The sequence below is a fragment of the Sorex fumeus genome, unplaced genomic scaffold (assembly GCF_029834395.1).
Source record: "Sorex fumeus unplaced genomic scaffold, SorFum_2.1 ptg000131l, whole genome shotgun sequence".
NCBI lineage: Eukaryota > Metazoa > Chordata > Mammalia > Eulipotyphla > Soricidae > Sorex > Sorex fumeus.
Genome location: NW_026606188.1, coordinates 15,742,771 through 15,764,015, shown reverse-complemented (window position 1 = coordinate 15,764,015; position 21,245 = coordinate 15,742,771).

Sequence of the window (21,245 nt, the reverse complement as noted above, 5' to 3'; positions counted from 1 at the left end):
CAAGCACTTGACACAGAAAAATATGTGTTTTAATTTAATAATGTAATTCAACTTAATATAATTTTTTTTGTTGTCCCTACTTCCCTTCCACCTGTTCCTTTTGAAGTGTCTGGAGAGTGCTCACACACTTTGTTCTGGTGACCATCTGGGTCTTTCCGTTGAATTGCAGTGATTACACATACCTACCAAATCACTGTTCAGTCATAAATCGCTTAAAGTGATGGCGCTGGGGATTTATGACAGGAGAGCTTCCAGTCAGATAGCAGAGATGCCGGGAGCACACTTGGGGTCAAAATCACATCCTCACGAGTATAAGGCACTTTACCTACTTCTTTACACATCTTAAACTCACTTATTACCAGCTATTGACTCCTCTATCAGCATGCAAGAAAAGGTACTAGAAAAGGAGAGGGGAATGAGTGCAGTGGCCTAGCCTACAAGTGTTAGAATCATTTTGTTGGGACCAGATGGTCTATTTTTTATTGCATATTTCAATGTCTTTTGAGGAAAAAAGAAAATAGAAGAACCTGAGGCTGCTAGAATAATTTGTTCAGAGGATTATTTACTTAAAATTACACCCATCTTCTTTCTCAATAAATACATATTACTTTCTCAATAAATACATATTTCAGAAACAATGGAAAAGGAAGAAAAAGAGGTATCTAAATGAGTTCTTCTCTAGAAACCAAGTTTTCTCTGGAAACATAAGACACCGAAGCAGATGTCCTTAGCAGCACTTATTTGATTTTTCATTTCTTTATAGTAGCCATTTCATGTGTTGACTATTTATTTAGGCTGGAGAGATAGCACAGCGGTAGGGCATTTGCCTTGCACGCAGCCAACATGGCCGACCCGAGTTCGATTCCTCCGCCCCTCTCGGAGAGCCTGGCAAGCTACCGAGAGTATCTCACCCGCACAGCAGAGCCTGGCAAGCTCCCCATGACGTATTCGATATGCCAGACACAGTAACAACAAAGTCTCCAATGGAGACGTTACTGGGCCCACTCGAGCAAATCGATGATCAACGGGAGGGCCTTTACTTTACTTAGTGAAACACCATGAAGTACAGTTGTGGATATTACAAGTTTTTGTGCTTGGGTTTCAGTTATATGATAATCGAGTAACCATCCCTCCACCAGTGCCCATTCTCCACCCCCAATGATCCGAGTATCCCTCCCACCACTACCATCCCCCCATCCAATCCCACCACTGTGGCAGGGCATTCCCTTTTGTTCTCTCTCTCCTTTTGGTTGCTGAAGTTTGCAAAAGAGGCAATGAGTGGCAATCAGGTTCTGTCTATAGTCTACTTTCAGCATGCATCTCCCATCCTGGGAGGATCCTCCCAACACCCTTTACTTGGAGTTTCCTTCTCTGTCTGAGCTGCCCCTTCCTTAGCATGTGCGGCTGGCCTTCAAGCCATGGAGTGAACCTCCTGGTACTTATCTCGACTATTCTTGGATGTTAATCTCCTATTTTATTACTTTATATTCCCAGATGAATGCAATCTTTCTATGTCTGTCCCTCTCTTTCTGACTCACTTCACTTAGCATGATACTTTTCATGTAGTACCACTTGTATGTAAATTTCATGACTTCATCTTTTCTAACAGCTGCACAGTATTCAACTGTGTAGATGTACCAAAGTTTCTTTAACCAGTCATCTGTTTTTGGCCAGTTGGGGTTTTTCCAGATTTTGGCTATTGTGAACAGTGCAGCAATGAACATAGACGTGCAGATGTCATTTCGGCTATTCTTTTTTGCCTCTCCAGGATGTTTGTATATTTCCAGGATATATTCCCAGAAGTGGTATTGCTGGATCAAATGGGAGCTCAATTTCTAATTTTTTTGAGAATCGTCCATACTGTTTTTCAAAAGGGCTGAACCAGTCGGCAATCCCACAGGCAGTGAAAGAGAGTTCCTTTCTCGCCACATCCTTGCCAACATCAGTTGCCTTTGTTCTTTTGGTTGTGGGCCAGTCACTGTAGTGTTAGATGATAATTCATTGTTGTTTTGATCTGCAGCTCCCTGTTGATTAGTGATGTAGAGAATTTTCTCATGTGCTTTTTAGCCATTTGGATTTCTTCTTTGAGAAAGTTTCTGCTCATTCCATCACCCCATTTTTTGATGGGGTTGGATGTTTTCTTCTTGTGGAGTTTAACCTGTGCTTTGTATATCCTTGATATCAACCTCTTATCAGATGGGTATTGGGTGAATATCCTTGCCCATTCTATAGATTGTCTTTGTATTCTGGTCACTATATCTTTTTAGGTGCAGGAGCTTCTTAATTTAAGATAGCCCCATTTGTTTATCTCTGTTTCCACTTGAATTGTCACTGCAGTGTCGTCTTTGAAGATACTGTTAGCCTCAATATTGTGGAGGGTTTTGCCGACCTTGTCTTCAATGTACTTTATGGATTTGGGCCTGATGTTGAGATCTTTAATCCATTATGATCTGGCTTTTGTGCATTGTATTAGGTCGAGGTATAAGCCCATTTTTTTTGCATGTGGTTGTCCAGTTATGCCAGCACCATTTGTTGAAGAGGCTTTCTTTTCTTTTTTTTTTATTGATTTTTTTTTATTAGTGAAACACCATGAGGTACAGTTGTAGATTTACAATTTTTGTGCTTGGGTTTCGATTATACAATTATCAGATACCCACCCCTCCACCAGTGCCCATTTTCCACCACCATGGATATCCCCCCCACCCCCATCCCGCCATCCCCCCCGCCTCTGTGGCAGGGCAATTCCCTGTGTTCTCTATCTCCTTTTGGGTGTTGTGGTCTGCAAAAGAGGCATTGAGTGGCAAACATGTTCAGTCCATAGTCTACTTTCGACATGCATCTCCCCTCCTGGGAGGATCCTCCAAACACGCTTTATTTGGTGCTCCCTTCTCTATCTGAGCTGCCCTTTCCTCTAGAATGCCCGGCTGGCCACTAAGCTATGGAGTAATCCTCCTGGTGCTGATCTCAGCTATTCTTGGGTATTAATCTCATATTTTGTTACTTTATATCCCACAGATGAATGCAATCCTTCTATGTCTATCTCTCTCTTTCTGACTCATTTCGCTTAGCATGATACTTTCCATGTTGTACCACTTGTATGCAAATTTCATGACTTCATCTTTTCTAACAGCTACATAGTACTCCATTGTGTAGATGTACCAAAGTTTCTTTAACCAGTCATCTGTTCTTGGGCACTCAGGTCTCTTCCAGTTTCTGGCTATTGTAAAGAGTGCTGCAATGAACAAACAAGTGCAGATGTCACTTCGACTATACATTTTTGTCTCTCTGGGATATATTACCAGGAGTGGTATTGCTGGGTCAAATGAGAGCTCAATTTCTAATTTTTTGAGAATCGTCCATACTGTTTTCCAGAAGGGCTGAACCAGTGGACATTCCCACCAACAGTGAAGGAGTGTCCCTTTCTCGCCACATCCGCACCAGCATCGGTTGCTTTTGTTCTTTTGAATGTGGGCCAGTCTCTGAGGTGTGAGATGGTATCTCATTGTGGTTTTGATCTGCATCTCCCTAATGATTAATGATGTAGAGCATTTTCTTATGTGCTATTTTGCCATTCGGATTTCTTCTTTGAGAAAGTTTCTGTTCATTTCATTGCCCCATTTTTGGATGGGGTTGGATGTTTTCTTCTTGTGGAGTTTAACCAGTATTTTGTATATCCTGGATATCAACCCCTTGTCAGATGTGTATTCGGCGAATATCCTTTCCCTTTCAGTAGACTATCTTTGTATTTTGGTCACTGTTTCTTTGGAGGTGCAGAAGCTTCTTAGTTTAAGATAGTCCCATTTATCTCTGTTTTCACTTGCTCGGCCAGTGGCGTGGCATCTTTGAAGATACCATTAGCTTCAATGTCATGGAGGGTTTTGCCAACTTTGTCTTCAATGTACCTTATGGTTTCTGGTCTGATGTTGAGGTCTTTAATCCATTTTGATCTTACTTTTGTACATGGTGTTAGGCAGAGTTCTGAGCCCATATTTTTGCATGTAGCCGTCCAGTTCTGCCAGCACACTTTGTTAAAGAGGCTTTCCTTACTCCATTTCACATTACTTGCACCTTTATCAAAGATTAGATGATCATATGATTGAGGGGAGATGTCAGTGTATTCAACCCTATTCCACTGGTCTGCAGTTCTGCCTTTGTTCCAGTACCATGCTGTTTTGATTATTACTGCTTTGTAGTAGAGTTTGAAGTTCGGGAGGTTGATTCCTCCCATTTTCTTTTTCCCAAGAATTGCTTTAGCTATTCGTGGGGGCTTATTGTTCCATATAAATTTCAGGAGTGTTTGAAGAATGTCATGGGTATCCTTATAGGAATTGCATTGAATCTGTATAATGCTTTGGGGAGTATTGCCATTTCGACAATGTAAATTCCTCCTATCCATGAGAAGGGGATATGTTTTCATTTCCTCATGTCCTCTTTTATTTCATGGAGTAGCATTTTGTAGTTTTCATTGTAGAGGCCCTTTACCTCTTTAGTTAGACTGATTCCAAGGTATTTGATTTTCTGGGGAACAATTGTGAACGGAATGATTTTTTTCCTGTCACTTTCTTCTGTCTCATTATTTGCGCATAGGAAGGCCATGGATTTGGGGCATTAATTTTATAGCCTGCAACTTTACTGTACAAGTCTATTGTTTCTAGGAGTTTCTTGGTAGAGGATTTAGGGTTGTTGAGATACAGTATCATATCATGTGCGAATAGTGAGATCTTGATTTCTTCCTTTCCTATCTGGATGACTTTAATGTCTTTTGCTTCCTTAATCGCTATTGCAAGTACTTGCAATACTATATTGAACAGAAGTGGTGATAGTGAGCATCCTTGTCTTGTCCCTGATCTTAGAGGGAATGCCCTTAGTTTTTCCACATTGAGAATAATGCGTGCCATGGGTTTGTCATAGATGGCTTGGACTATCGTGAGGAAAGTTCCTTCAAACCCCATTTTTGAGAGTTTTCATCATTAACGGGTGCTGTGTCTTGTGAAAAGCTTTCTCTGCCTCTATGGATATGATCATATGGTTTTTATCTTTACTTTCATTGATATGATGAATTATGCTGATTGATTTCCAAATGTTAAACCATCCTTGAATCCCTGGGATGAATCCCACTTGTCGTGGTGTATGATCTTTCTGATGAGTTGTTGGATTCTATTTTCTAATATTTTGTTGAGGATCTTCGCATCCGTGTTCATCAGGGATATTGGCCTATAGTTTTCTTTGTTGGTGGGATCTTTGTTTGCTTTTAGTCATTTGATCACTTGACTTCCCGTTAATCATTGATTTGCTCAAGCAGACACCAGTAACGTCTCCGTTTGTCCTTGTCACGTGCTAGTGTAGCCCAAAGGCGTCTGGTCGCTCTAGGAAAATGAAGAGCCTCAAACCGATCGTTCATGATCTTGATGAAGAAGTCTGACCATCTGGTAGGTGGGCAGTCATGCGGTCTTTTGACATCCCGTGGAAACCAGTCGGTAACAGCTCTAGTCCAGCGGTCGTCTTTAAATCTCATTACGTGACCAGCCCATCTGATTTTTGACACCTTGGCAAATGAGACAGTGTCCCTGATTCTTGATCGTCGATGGAGGTCGGAACTCCAGATTCTTTCTCTCATTTGAGTGAAACGTGACATTCCAAGCATAGCTCTTTCAATTCCTCTTTGGGAGACCTGAATAGCGTTCTCATCCTGTTTGCGTAGGGCCCAGGTCTCTGAGGCGTATAATGCAGGAAGAACAGTGGAATCAAAGAGATGTGCCCGAAGCCGGAGGTTCTTCGTCCTATTAGCTATTTCCTCAACGCTCTTGAAGGCATTCCAAGCCGCTCTCTTCCTCTTGCACAGCTCGGGTTCCAGGTCATTTGTCAGGTTGACTTCTCGACCTAGGTACACATAGCTGTTGCATTCAGAGATGGTCATTCCGTTGAGAGCAAATGGGGCATCAGTTACGAGGCTGTTTCTCATAAACATTGTCTTCGTAAGATTCAGCTGTAGTCTGACCTTTCCACACTCACGGTCAAAGTCGGCCAGCATTTGTGTCGCTTGGCTAATGTTTGGTGTTATTAAAACATTGTCATCAGCAAAGCGGAGGTGGTGTAGTGACCGACCATCTATCTTCACTCCCATTCCTTCCCATTCCAGTCGTCGCATGATGTTCTCGAGGGTGGCACTGAAGAGTTTCGGTGAAATGGTATCACCCTGCTGAACCCCTCTCTTGACATCAATGATTACTTCTTTGTAGAATGGTGAGATCCTGGTAGTGAATCCGCAATACAGCTCAGAGAGGATCTTGATGTATTGAGCTTGAATGCCCTGATTGGCTAGGGCTTCAATGACCGCTTCCGTCTCAACAGAATCAAAGGCCTTCTTTAGATCAATGAATGTTAGACAGAGCGGCATCTTGAACTCCCGAGAAACCTCAATGAGCTTGGTTATCGTATGGATATGGTTGATGGTGCTGAATCCTTTGTGGAACCCGGCTTGCTCGCATGGTTGTCCTTCATCTAGTGTTCTCCCAATCCTATTTAGGATGACTCGAGTGAACAACTTGTAGATGACAGACAATAGGCAGATCGGGCGATAGTTGCCAATGTCATGGATGTCTCCCTTCTTGTACAGTAGTATGGTCCTGCTGGTTTTCCACTGGGACAGTACCTTGCATTCAGACAGGTAGCGTGTGAAGAGCCGAGCCAGTGTATTGATGAGTACTGACGGCAGGTTCTTCAGGTGTTCAGGTCTGACCTTGTCTGGGCCGGGTGCTGTTCGTTTCTTTACTAAAGAAATGGTGTGTCGGATTTCAGAAAGGAGAACATTGGGAACGACATATCCGTCCTGTGAAATTTGGTATGTCGGCAGGCGGACATGGCTATCAAAGAGATTTGAGTAGAAGTCATGGATAATCTTCTCCATTGCCATTCTGGAAGATGTGATAGATCCATCAGGACGTCGGAGGGCAGTCATCTTGGTCTTGTAGTTGGTGAAGGACAGGCAGGCATTATGGATACTTTTCCTGGCTTCTGTCGCATCTACCAGCACTTCTGCTCTTCTCTCTTTGAGGTCTTCCTTGATCGCATCTCTGTACTGCTTTGCGAGCTCGGACGTTCGCTTGTGGTTGCCTGAGGCATGCGCCAAACCATATTGGCAAATAAGCTCAAGAGTTTTCGAAGACAGACTTTTTTTGTGGCTATCTCTCTTGGCATTCCTTGCACAATCATGGAGATGCTGAACCAGTCGACTGTATTCCTCGTCAATGTTGTCAACAATGGCATCTTCCCATGTTTCCGCAATAGTGCCAAAGAGCTCCCAGTTGGTGGTTGTTCTGGGAGTTCTCTTTTTAAACTTTGCAGCCCTTTCTCCCCGCTCTGTGAAGTAGAATTTTGCACGAAGGAGATGGTGGTCCGATCCCGTTTGGAATTTTGGGACTACAGTGACATCGGTCAGGCAAAACCATCGATTGAATATGATGTGGTCTATTTTGTTGTGGAATCGTCCACCGGGAGACTCCCATGTCCAATGTTTAGATTCGGCCTTCTGGAATCTTGAGTTAGCATGGATGGTCTTGGTCGACATGATGAACTCAGACAGTCTCTCACTCTGTTCGTTCCATTCTAGGCCATGGGTTCTGATGTGAAGTTCTTCAGCTGATCTTCTTGGTCCTATCTTGACATTAAAATCACCTACAATGATTTTGTGGAAGGTGTGGTCTTCTTTATAGAACTTCTCCAGCTCCATGTAGAACTTCTCAATTTCTCCCTCATCATAATTGTATGTTGGTGCATAGACAACAAAGATAGAAACTCCCGGCAGTGAGCCACACCTATTCAAGCATAATTTTCTGATTCGGCTTGTAAGGCATTCGAATGACTCAATGCTTTTGGCCAAGTTCCTCCACTACCTCCACTACCGAGCTGCCGCCATGCTCCAGGATGCTTTCTGGATGTTCGGGTGGAGACTCACGCACGAGTGAAGCCCCATAGAACCAGGTAAGCAGAACTCTGTTACCTTGGACTCTAGGCTCAATGGACCCAGGAACAGGGGTCTTCTGCCTGCTCCCACCAATCTCTGGCAACCAAGGGATTAAAATCAGAAGTCTCACCCTACGCTACCCTGTCTGCTTCCACCAACCTCTGTCGACCCAGGAGTTACACACAGAACACCCACCTTACTAGTACCAGATAAATACCTCATCAGCAGACCTCCACTACCTCCACTACCCAGCTGCCGCCATACCTCAGGACGCTTTCTTGACTGCGCTGCTGCTTCACAGCCATGCGATACATTATAAAACACTTAATACCCATTTTCTAAGATTACCGCACCATATTTGATAGGGTTCAAATATGGTTTGAAACATGGGAACTCCTGCAAGGGCGATTAGATGCCGCCCCCAAAGCCTCTATCCTTCTCAGAGAGCCTGGGAAGTTACCGAGAATATTCCGCCTGCATGGCAGAGCCTGACAAGCTATCCACGCCATATTTGATATGCCAAAACCAATAAATACAGTGGGTTTCATTCCCTTGACCCTAAAAGAGCCACCAATACGGAAGCATTAAGAAGGATGAGGAAGGAGAGGTTGATAAAATCTCAAGGCTGAACTAGGCTGTCAAGACGAAGAAGGACAAAATGACTGTTCTTTCAATGCATTTATGCTGGCATCAGATGCATCCATCAAGGACCTGATGGTATAAGCGCAAAAGATCAAGTATGACGTCACTGGTCTGAGGGAGACGAGAAGGCATCAATCACATCACGCCATTTTCGACACTGGAGAAGAGCTATTCCTTGCAACATGCGACAAAAGAGGCATTGGTGGTGTCAGTGTCCTTGTTAACACAAACTTGGCCATTAAATCAAGGTGATGATAGTAAATGGTAAATTTCAATGAGAAGATTTAGGTTTCAGAGAGTGATGCAAGCCAATAACTGTATTATGTCAAAAATCATACTGTTAGGATTCTTGTTCTTAAATTGTATGAGGATCCAGGGATATTTATTGGTCTCTTGAGTCACATAAACAGATAAATGTATTAATTTGTTATTTTACAAAACATTAATTTAAAATATATATTTGGTTAAATTACAAAATATTAATTTAATAACACTGGCATCCTATAGTACATATTTACCATTGTCATATGAGATTTCTTTCTTATTTTTTATTTTTAATTATATTTTTATTAAAGCACTGATTTACAACAATATTCATAGTACGGAATAACTGTGTAAATCACATTTTGTGTTTTTAAGGTGTCTTCCTATTTTACAAGAAATCAAAGGCTTTCAATTTCGTTTATCAAACACCTTCTCTAAAAGGTTTCTATAACACAGAGGGCGGGGGGTAAAGAGCTTGGATGCAGTCAACACTGGTCTGACAACTGATACCACATACATCACCTGAACATCACTAGGAGTGGCCACTGAGCACAGAGCCAGGTGAGGTCTAAAACTCCCTTCAAATTGGGGGAGATAGATAACTCACCAAAGATTATACATAGATGGCCAGCACATATGCCTGTACACACACACACACACACACACACACACACACACACACACACACACTTCATTATCAGTTAGCAACAGAGAAATGCAAAAAGATAAGTTATGACCTCAGTCCTATGACAATGGATTATATAAATTCAAGATAAGTAAGTAGTGGTGATTTTTTAGAAAATAAAGAACCCTTGTACACTATTGGTAGGAATATCAGTTGATCCAAACTCTATGGAAAACAATAAATTGTTCTCAAAAAAATTAAAATAGAACTACCATCTGAGATAGAAATTATAAATTCTAGTCACTATCCAAAAACACAACAATCCTTTAAAAATTGTATGTGCACATACATTTCATTATGTTTTATGTCTATGTTAATTTTAGCACTTTTTATAGTAACTGAAATAATATATAGCAACTGTTTGTAGTAACTGAAATACAGTAATCAAAGGCAACATGACTGAGGAACTGGTCCATACAGTTGAGTTGGGGTTGGAGTTTTAAAGGAGAAGGGTGATGCATTGCGTGGGAGAGGGAAGCTGGACATGGTGCTAGAATTAGGTTCATGAGAAACCATGATTAATAATATTGCAAATGTTAGAATCTCAATTGATTAAAAATTAACTTTAAAAGAATACTAGTTGCATCAAAAAATTATTACTTTTGTTGACTATCATCCAACAAGCAATGGGAATCTTATGTAGGAATGAAAAGAACACCATAAATCTAAATTAACTTGAAAGAATTATTGAGAAATTATAAAAATTAAATTAGTTATCTTGTTTGTAGTTACTTAAAATCATCAAATGTTTTTGAAGTTCTCTTTGGAAATTTTAATAGCAAAAATATTATAGTTATTTCTGAGATGAAAATCAGAAAAAAAATTGCATCTATTCTTCTGTATGCTAGCATAGACCAATAACCCAGATTAAGCCCTGACCAATCTCCATATGGTAATGGGATGTCCACTCAATTTGCCTTAGAATAAACTAAACAAGTATATCTTTGCTTTTTGAAGGAAGCATACAAACCTCACATGCTTTTACAATAATAATATGCAGTCTGTAAATCAATTATTTTTCACTTGATCAGTTGACATTCCATTACTCATTGATTTGCTCAAGCGGGCACCAGTAATGTCTCAATTAGTCCCTGTCGCATGCTAGTGTAGCCCAATGGCCTCTGCTCACTCCAGGAACACAAAGAGCCTCAAACCGATCTTTCAGGGTCTTGATGAAGAAGTCTGACCATCTCGTAGGTGGGTGGTCATGTGATCTTTTGACGTGCGTTGAATCCAGTCAGTAACAGCTTTAGTCCAGCAGTCGTCTCCAAATTGCATTACATGTCCAGGCCACCTAATTTTCACGCCTTGGCAAAAGAGACAGAATCCCTGATTCTTGGTCATCGACGGAGGTCGGAACTCCGGATTCTTTCTCTCACTTAAGTGAAGTGTGATACTCCAAGCATGGCTCTTTCGATTCCTCTTTGGAAGAGCCATGTTTTTAATTGCAAAACAGGATGAAGAGATATGTTTAAAAGTGAAGATGATGTCTGTGGGCCCCACAGAGTGCCTCATGTGTAGTTGGGAGGAGAAAGACAGTCACTTTCTCCCAATCTGCCTCTGCCACCCGGGACCCAGTGTTACTGGGTTCTTATCTCTCCTTACAGAAAGGAATTTCAAGAGCAGACAATCAGTGAAATTACACAGTTTTTATTTGGAGGTTTTGAAGGGAAGGAAGGAGGGAAAGTGGAAGAGAGTGGAGAGTAACATACTCAAGAGAGAATCTGGGCTTCTCCAAGGGTGGAGAGAGAGACCCTACACACATCCCAGTATTAGACATCAAAGCATTAAAGTCCACATCTCAAGAGGGGAGATGTGGGTGACACATGTGCTCAGGCACCACATGTGCTGGGCCACATGGGCACAGGCAGCACATGGGCTCAGGCAGCATACGTGGTCCTTCCTTTGTTCAAGGTGACCTTTATAGGGTTTCTCCAACCTGCCCCCATGTGGGGCTGCTACCTAGGTAAAAGTCCGTTGCTAAAGAGGTTACCAAGGGGCTTGTGAGTGGTGATGGTCTTCTTTGAAATTCCTTTCCTGACTTTTGTTTCTGCAGGAGCTTCTGTTGGAGAGGGTTGGTCAGGTGTCAAAGGAACAGCTTTGGAGTTTCTGGTGAATCTCTTTCAGGTCCTTAATTGGTCTCTATTTCTTCTGCTGTCATCCCTGTAGGGGTCCAGCCTCCACAGGGTCTGTTACAGACTGGTGGACTGGTGCCAGTTAGTTCTCCATGAGGTCAGGGCTATTTCCCAGGAGATTTACTGCCATTGCCTTGGAAAGGGGCCTTCCTATCTGCCTGTCTACATCAAAGATAGGAGAGAAAAGTGGGAGAAAAAAGGAAAATATTTCCTGAGAAAGGTACCTAATGGAACTGAAATACTCTGAAGACTTGGACAGAGTATTGGAAATTGGGAGAATTAAAGTTTTAAGAATTGATACTTATTTGGGCTAATACATTTTAGTATTCTGCTTTGAGAGTATTTTACTAGGTGGGATGGATAAAATGGAAATGAGATATTATAAAATAGATTCTGAACTTTGATTGATTCATTATGTACATCTTGGTAGACACCAGGATATAGGCAAATATGCAGTGAGATGAAGGCATTAGAAAACCATGAAGGAATGAGAAGGTATATATAATTTTTCAGTTTTTAAAAATAAATTGTTAAATTTTTACAGTAATACCCCTAGGATTTTCAGACTGGGAAATCATACACTTTGAATATGGAGTTTATTAAAAAGAATTTTTAACTGAGGGAATAATGAGTTAATGGATCATGAAGCTGACTCATATGGTGCTTATCATGCAGCTAGCATTTGCATTGTGAAAATCTCCAAGACGTGCATAACAGGTCTTGGAGAAAAAATTTAATTTTTAATAAGTTCATATAAATGATAAGGAAAGAGATGGTCAGGTATTATATATAAATATGTAGTACAAACATATACTACATCAAAGATTAAAATATTTTCCCTCTAAAGGACACCCTTTCTGGGGGTCACATCCAGGAGTGCTCATGGCTGACTCTTGGCTCTGTGATCGTGATCATTCTTGTTGTTCTTGGCAGTGCTCCGGGATACAGTGCTCTGGGATGCAGTGCCGGGACAGGGCCCTATTCATTGTACTTATCACTGGTCTCTGTAATATTTTAAGAGATTTTGCCTAGGGGAAATTCCTAATATCATTATTTCATCTTTTCCCTTATTCAAAGTTACTGCATTTAATTTGAAAATTTCAAACATTACTCATTAAGTTAATACAATGAATTTTCTTTTGGTTTCTTTCAAAAACCTTCATAATTTCCATTGATCAATATAGAGTTGAAAGAGTAATTTTCCCGTGACCCGAGTAAATCACTATATTATGAATAAAATTGTGATTTAGAGTGTTAGTGAAAATAAAACAGTGTAATATATAAAATCATGCCCACAGCTATTTGGGAGTGTCCAAGATATGCCTGACCAAAATATCTTTGAATCCAGTCACTCCATTGTTATTTAGATTTTGCTGCTAGGACATGGGGTTTATTCAGCAGTGCCCAACCTCTTTGTCAATTAGAAAATGTTTCTCAATTTGGAATATAAAGAATCTTTCTTAATGCAACAAGGCTAAAGTAACAAAAAGGATATTTGTCATCACAATTACCTCATACTCAGAATGTCTTATGGGCGGAGAAATTAAGAGAATTTGAGAACTTATTTTCCTTAACTAACATGGCAGAGCCTGGCAAGCTCCCCATGGCATATTGGATATGCCAAGAACAGTAACAATAAAGGGCTTCATTCCCCTAACTCTGAAAGAGCCTCCAACATGGCAGCGTTGGGAAAGATGAGTAAGGGAGGCTGCTAAAATCTCAGGGCTTGGACAAATGAGACATTACTGGCGCCCACTTGAGTAAATCGATGAACAACGGGATGCCAGTGATACAGTGATTTCAGTGATTTTCCTTAAATTCTTCAACTTACAAAGTCAAAATGAAAATGATTCTGTCAGTGGTGTGGCCCCTAGACTGTGACTTTGACTTCAGGCTTCTAAACTGGGAGACTTGTTTTCTTACCTTTGCATATGGTAACCTGTTGACTGTTCCTCCTTGATACTCTACTCCCACTGCTACAGGCCATCTGCTGTTTTTTGGTTTACCCTAGATATTTTCTTTTAATTAATCTTTCTTCTCTCATTTTTATATTTTTATATTCTTCAGTTTTCTAAATATTTTCCCTTTGGTCTTCTAGTTCCACGGTTCCAGCTATATAATTACCAACTCTCTGTGGAGTATGTCCCTTGGTAACTTTCCTCCTAAGTTTACAGTCCTACATTTCCAACCACATTCTATCTATCTCATTGTGAGTGTTTTGGGAGTATCTACCACATTAACTTTTTATCTAAGTTTGCAGTCCTACAATTATGACCACATGCTGGGTTATCTTCAAGTGAATGTTTATTAAGCAGCTCAAATAAAACACGGTACAAACCAGACTGTTCATTCCACCCTTCTGAATCTGTGTTTTTAAATAGATTCTTTACATAGTCAATTACACAAGTATTCAATTTCTCAACATGGAGTAAAGATATTCTGTGCCTATCTTAACTTCATGTCCTGCAAGGAAGTACTCACCAGTCCTCTTAGGGCTCATGTTCTTAATCTTTTGTATTTCTCAAGGCTCTTGGCACTACCTTCTTTTATGGTTTCATCAACTTCTCAGATTATCTCATTCTGTTATATAATCTCTTTTCCTTAGTCCCCGACACCTTTAATGAATGTTACAGTGCAACTAATACTATTTCTTCACTATAAGTTAAGAAACATCAATGTCTTTCTCCTATTAATGTCATTGACTTTAGCTTGCTTTATTGATTGCCTTTTTTTAGGATTATTGTTAATGCCATTATATTACACAAAGACACTTAGAATGAACTAATTTTTGTTTCTTATTTTATGCTTATATACTAATTTCTCTTCCTCTCCCATGTTTTTTTCGTTAATCCCACAAAATAGAATTAAAATCTGAACTGAAACAGATTAGAAACAATAGATTTTTAAAAAATCATTTCAGTCTCAGCTCAAATATTTTCTAAATGAAACCTCACTCTAAAATCCTGCCAGAAAGTTATAACTATTTCCTGTTTTCTCATAAATCTTTAGTAAAGTTTGTCTTGGAATTATTTTGTCTGCATTATAATTATTCTTGTCTGCCAAGCTCATCACCTCTATCTTTATTCTAGGCATGAAAAATATACAGCATCTGAAACCTAGATATACATATATGTGTGTGTATATATATATATATGTATATATATAATGGAGATCAAGAATTCTACTCACCACAGATGTGTTTATTTGTTTCACGGGATGTCACTGAGTAATGAAAGAGACCCTAAGAGACTGACTCATAGGCCATCTAATGATTGCTGGAGGATACAGCAAGAAGGAACTGGACTGGGAAGATACCTAATTGGGGAATCTTTCTGGGAAGATCAACTGGATTAAGAAATTCAGAGGAAATTCATAGGAAGACCCCATTCTCTAAGAAGACATGTGATCACTGGGATTTGGGGTCATATGAAGTATTGTCATGGTGAAAAATTGTCAGAGGGGCTTCTCCCAGAATGGAGCATAAAATGAGGCCTCCATAGCCATGCCACTGGACTCCATGCCAGGCTGTTTTTACTCTGGGCGCCCCAGAGGGGGGTGGGTGAGAGAGCTCCCCGCCCAAAGGGACCCAGCCCTGGCAGCCGACCTTCACAACCCAACAGCCGCCATGCTCCAGGCTGCTCCCCACTTGCTCGGGCAGGGCCTCACATATGATTGAGCATATTCCTCGACACATCATAAGACACTTCCACCTGTAGGATAACAATTGATTTGTCCTTTTCTCCCTTGCCACAAGGAGCTTAGGTTTATCAGGTTGCACCCATCACAGTGCTCCCGAGTCACCCCTATTCCTTTGTTTGTCTGTAACCACTTCTTTGTGCTCTCTTCCCCAACCAGTTAATCAGCTTGTCCCCTAATCAGAATCTGTTAATCTGTAAGGTCAGATCCTTCTAGGACACTGAACTTGTAAAAAGGTAAAAAGGTAAGGCCCTCCCGTTGATCGTCGATTTGCTCGAGCGGGCCCAGCAATATCTCCATTGTGGCAATTCTTACTGTGTTTGGCATATCAATACATCATGGGTAGCTTGCCAGGCTTTGCCATGCAGGCAAGATACTCTCGGTAGCTTGCCGGGCTCTCCGAGAGGGGCGGAGGAATCGAACTCGGGTCGGCCATGTTGGCCGCGTGTAAGGCGAACGCCCTACCCGCTGTGCTATCGCTCCAGCCCTTACTGAACTTGTATTGCAAGTTAATATTGCCTTTCTCCTCTCCTTATGTCTTTTGAACAGTTTACTTTAATGCAATGTCTTTTTTGTATAGATACAGGAAGACAATTAATATTATGCTGTGTAACTAGGATTTAAATGGCTTGGAATATTATTTATTCCCAGATATCTGCTTTCTCAACTTAAGCCTCAGTTGCCCTCACTTTTTAGCGCCCCCAAAAGCAGGGTCCCGACGAGGGACTGGATGGACCCAGGGCAAGCAGGTAAGCTATGTGCTACCCTGGCATTGATATGGGCCAGGCCAAAGTGCCACGATTCTTAGCTATAAGTTAGGAGTTTGATCATAGACGAATGCTGCCATGATCCAAAAGTAACGACAAGACTAGGACCCTGCTAGGGATAGGAAAGACTATCTGGCCTGAGCATTGTAGTCTAAGATCGAGATGGCTCTAGGAGAGCAATTCTATAAACTTAAAGTGTTTCTTTCTGTGTCCATACAAAATGATTTATATTACGTATGCTTATATGTTTGTTGGACAAGAGAGGAGAAACACACGCAGGGGATTCCATTCTAGGGTGGGTTGATCTGCTAAATGAGAATCTGTACTAGAAGTGGCTTTCCTGTGTGTCCTGACTAATTTGGATGAGGCTGAACATTTCTCCCCTTTGAACTGCCTTCAGTAAATAATTTCAGTATATTTTAAGAGGCAGTTTTCCTTTTCTCATAGAAACCTGGCTGGTCTTTTACATGCAGATCTCAGGTGCTAGCCAGGCCTGATCTTTGGGATGTAGATTACAGGCCCTAGCAGACTAGTCTTTGGGATGCAAATCCAAGTGCTTGTAGCCCAAGAAAGGTTTCAGTCTTGGTTTTGTATCTTCTTTCTGGATGCCAAAATTACTGGCCTGCAGATGCAAAGAAACAATGTATGTTTTACTGCCTCAATGTTCTTTCTGTAACTCCTTTTGATAACATCACTGCATTGTGCCCTTTAGAGGTACCATGGGCTGGAGGGATAGTACAGCGGGTAGGGCATTTGCCTTGTAAGCGCCCAACATGGCCGACCCAAGTTCAATTCCTCTACCCCTCTCAGAGACCCTGGCAAGCTACCGAGAGTATCTCGCCCATACGGCAAAGCCTGGCAAGCTACCTGTAATGCTAAACACAGTAACAATTGTCACAATAGAGATGGTACTGGGCCCGCTTGAGCAAATCGAGGAACAACGGGAGGACAGTGACAGTGACAGAAGTACTATGAACAATAAAGGGAGATTTCGGGCCTCTCGAGGGGGAGAGGTCTGAGAGAACCAGTGGAAACACCATGGCATAAATTTCTTTTATGGGACATAAATGAGACTGTAAGAGGGTGCTGAGGGAGGCAGAGGAGAGACAGGAGTGAATGGAGAGAGGATTGGAATAAACTGCAATAAGACCAACCAGCCCGGCCCTCATTTCCTTCCTTCGCCTGCCCATCACCATCGACCTCCTTGGAGTGGGAGAAATGGCCGAGACTCCTGAACGCAGGCAGCGGGAAAGATTACTACATCATATTTGATGCAGTTTAAACAGTAGGCAACAAATCATAGAGGGAAATATATATATATGCATATATGTATATATGCATATATACATTTTTTTCAGATATATAGACCAAAGCTCACATCACCCAAACTTTAACAACATGTTAGTGATATCCTATAGAATGTCTTAATGGCTCCTGCCAAAATTGAAAAATCTTCACACTGTTTGCTATGTGAACACATTTTTATAAGTATGTTCAGCAGTTCTTTATAACAGACAATACAAAATATATTCTTGTGGTTGTGTTTTGGGACAGGGATTGGGGTTCAGGATGGAAACATCCTATATTTGGTGGTAGGAAGGTATAATAGTGGTGGGATTGGTGTTTGAATATTAAATGTAATTAAATATTGTGAACTAACTTACAGAATAAAAAGTTTTAAAAATCAAATAAAAAATTAAAAACAAAAATATTTTAAAAAGGAAAAAGAAGAAATATTGTGAAAGGGCACTTGAAACACTGCACTCGACTACACTGTTCTCCCATTGTTCATCAATTTGGTCCAGCAGGCCCAGGAATGTCTCCATTGTGAGACTTGTTGTTGCTGTGTTTGGCATATTGAATATGCCACGGGTAGCTTGCCGTGTGGGGGAGATACTCTCGGTAGCTTGCTGGGCTCTCCAAGAGGGACAGAGGAATCGAACCAGGGATGGCTATATGCAAGGCAAATGCCCTACGGCTGTGGTACTCCTGTGCTATGGCTCCAGACCCAAAGTATTGTGCCCCATATGAGGATTGTGAAAGGAACCTTGAAACAAATTTCCCCAATTCCTCTTTTCTGCTTGGGACAGGTCTGATACTTTTACACTTATTCTGAATAGTGTGCCATTCTTGGATCAAACTCCCAACGTCAGAGATATCAAATTGTGATAAAGGAGTTTCTCTGATGCATTCTGGGCCAATGACAGTCCCTCCCTGGTCGATGGATGAAGGAACGGGGTCACAGGCTGATAATCAGTGGCAGTTTATTCAAATCAATTCGGATTATTATAGAGAAATCGTGAAGGGTTGGGGGCAGCAGTTACACATAGATGTAGTTGAATATTAGCAAAAACAATGAACAGATGTAAAGCCTCTCCTTCAGGAGAAATTCTATGAGATCCACCCAAGGACTGAATTTCATCTAGGGGCTCCAACACTCTAGATTCCTACCAGAAGATCCACCCAGGAGCAGAATTCCATCCAAGGGCATATTGCTTTCTTCTTTTCTTTACTGGTAATCCATTTAAACAATCATTAACTTTACTTCTTAATACCATTTCTAGTCATTTTGTATGAACACATACAAAATGCTGGCGGGCGTGGCAGAGCCAGCCGAGGTTCCCGGTGCCAGCATGGCCCAGCTGCTGCGCGGCCTGCAGGACTCCCGGCTGGCTGGTAGCTAGCTTCCAGTGCGGGTTTTTCCCGGTGCTGGAGGATGGAGGGGGCGGCCAGGACCTTGCGGACCCCACCGCCCTGCAGGTAAGCGCGGGCCAGGTGGGCTTCCGGGTGGAGGTGGGGGGAAGGGGCGCTCGGTGGAATCAGCGCCCAGCAGCCCTGCAGGTACTGGCGACTCGGCGGGGGCCGGAGTCCGCTCCCGCGGCTGCGACCCCGCGGAGGGGACCCCAGGCTTCCACCTTGCCTCCCCCCAGCACCCTAAGATGCTGCAAATGCGGGGCTCCTCCGACCTCAGATGCACCCGGAACTCCCGGTGCAGCCGGTTTCAAGGCTTCCATCGTCCTCGCGCCCTGGAGGCGCCAGTCTCTGCCCCCAAATATGTTATGTAAGGGAGAAAGGGTGCAGAGACGTCCCAGGTCTCTCCTCCAAAGACCCCTGCTGTGTGTTTTGGGGTGGGGTGGGAGGAGGGGTTCTGAAAGCTGCCCCCCCCCACCAGTGTATGCGCGTTTCCACCGCAGTCGCTTACCCTGATCCCTGTTCATGGGGTGCAACTGGGTTCAGCCTGGCCCTTACCTTCCAGTACTGCCAGCTCCAAGGGCAGCTTTCCAGGAGCTGGTGGCCGTCCTCGCCTCCATTTCCGCCGCCTGTGATTCTAATCGAACAGCCCTGAACAGCCCTGAATGCGCTCTCTCTCTCTCTCTCTCTCTCTCTCTCTCTCTCTCTCTCTCTCTCTCTCTCTCTCTCTCTCTTGCAGTTCTTGTGTCGGAGGGGGGGATGATCTTTTTAAACTGGCACCCAGGACTTGGTGGCCGGTGCAGCCGCAGGGGAGCTGACCCCCACACCGCTGCCTGCGCTTGTGGTTATGCAATCCACCGCAGCTCCCCGGAGCCGGCGCTATCCTCCCGCGCCCGGGTTCGGGGACCAGACGGGTTGCGGATGCTTGCTTGAGCGCCAGGCTGCGGTGTGCGTGCCAGAGCGCCGTCCCCACGCCAGGTCCCCAGGATTGTCCCTCCCGGTGGACTTTTCCGGTCAAGAGCTTTCCTCCCTCCCCCGCGCCCCAGTTGCCCTCAGCAGCGGACTAGTCCCCGTGCAAGCTGCCCTAGAATGGGGGTGGGGGTTGTTTCGTTCTCTCTTGTATTCATGCCAACTTCTGTGTTTGGAGGGAGGAAAAGCCTGTCTTTTCCTTATGGAAGTTGCGGTGAGACATAGGTAGAAGCAAGCCCTGTTTGTGCTCAGATTCCTGGATCCCATCACTCAGGAATTCTGAAGAAGCAGTGGAATATTGTCCTGAGTTCTCGGGTGGGGTGTCTTGAAAGTTTTCAGTGGTGAGAAAGCCTTCCCAGTATTATTGTTATTTTTTTCCGTGCTGCACCTTCTTTGTCCCACATGTCTTCCTAGAAACTTTTGACATAGCTTGAAGATACCCCCCTTCCCCTCTTGCCCTATCTTAAAGGAGCAGCACTAGAGAAGGTGTTTTGCACGCTGGACACCAGGGTTGCATCCCCAGAACCTCATGAGAGAGAGGAGGAAAAGCAAAAGGTAATCTCCACCTCACTGAGAGTAGGCCTTGAGCGCCACTGTATTTAACCCCCAAACAAACAACCCTAGAGTAGGGAAGAAGGAATGAGAGTACTGGTGTCATACTTGGGGTGTGCCTGCAGCTGAGCCCCCTGCCCACCCACCCAACACACACACTTACAGATGGTCCTTCAGCTTACTCTACCTCTTCTTTCTGACTCAGCACAGGAAAGCTCATTTTCCATAGAGCTCCTCGAGCTGTTGATATATTACTCTTCGGACCTCACTTTAAATTCTGGGAAAACGATCTTCTTGACTTCTGACAGTCAGATATGCAGTTTTGAGCTAAAGGAAACAGCACAGTGGTAGGGCACTTGCCTTGCATGGAGCCAACTGAGATTTGGTCCCCAGCACCACATAGCTAGACTTGGGTAAGCCTTGAGCACCACTGAGTATGCTGCTCCCAAACAAGCAAAAACCAAGAAAGAAAAAGGCAGATTTCTTGCCGAACTGAAGTCTTTTTTTTAAAAAAAATGTATGTTTTACATATATTTATATTATTTTTGAAGAGTTAAATAGTTTTAATTTTTTTTCTGGTGCTATCGATTTCAGGGCCTCATACATGGGAAACGTGTGTGCTATCTTTGAGCAACATCCCTGCCAGTGAAGACTTTTTTAAAATTAAAACATGTTGTGTTGAGCTGAAGCAATCGTACGGTGGGTTGGGTATTTTCCTTGCACTTGGCCCACTGAGGTTTGATCCCCGGCATCCCATTTGGTCCCCTAAGCTCTCCCAGGAGCAATTCCTGAGTCCAGAGCCAGGAGTAACCTCTGAGCATTGCCACTAGGAACACTCCCCCCCTCCAAAAAAAAAAAAAGACACCTTGTGTTATGTATAG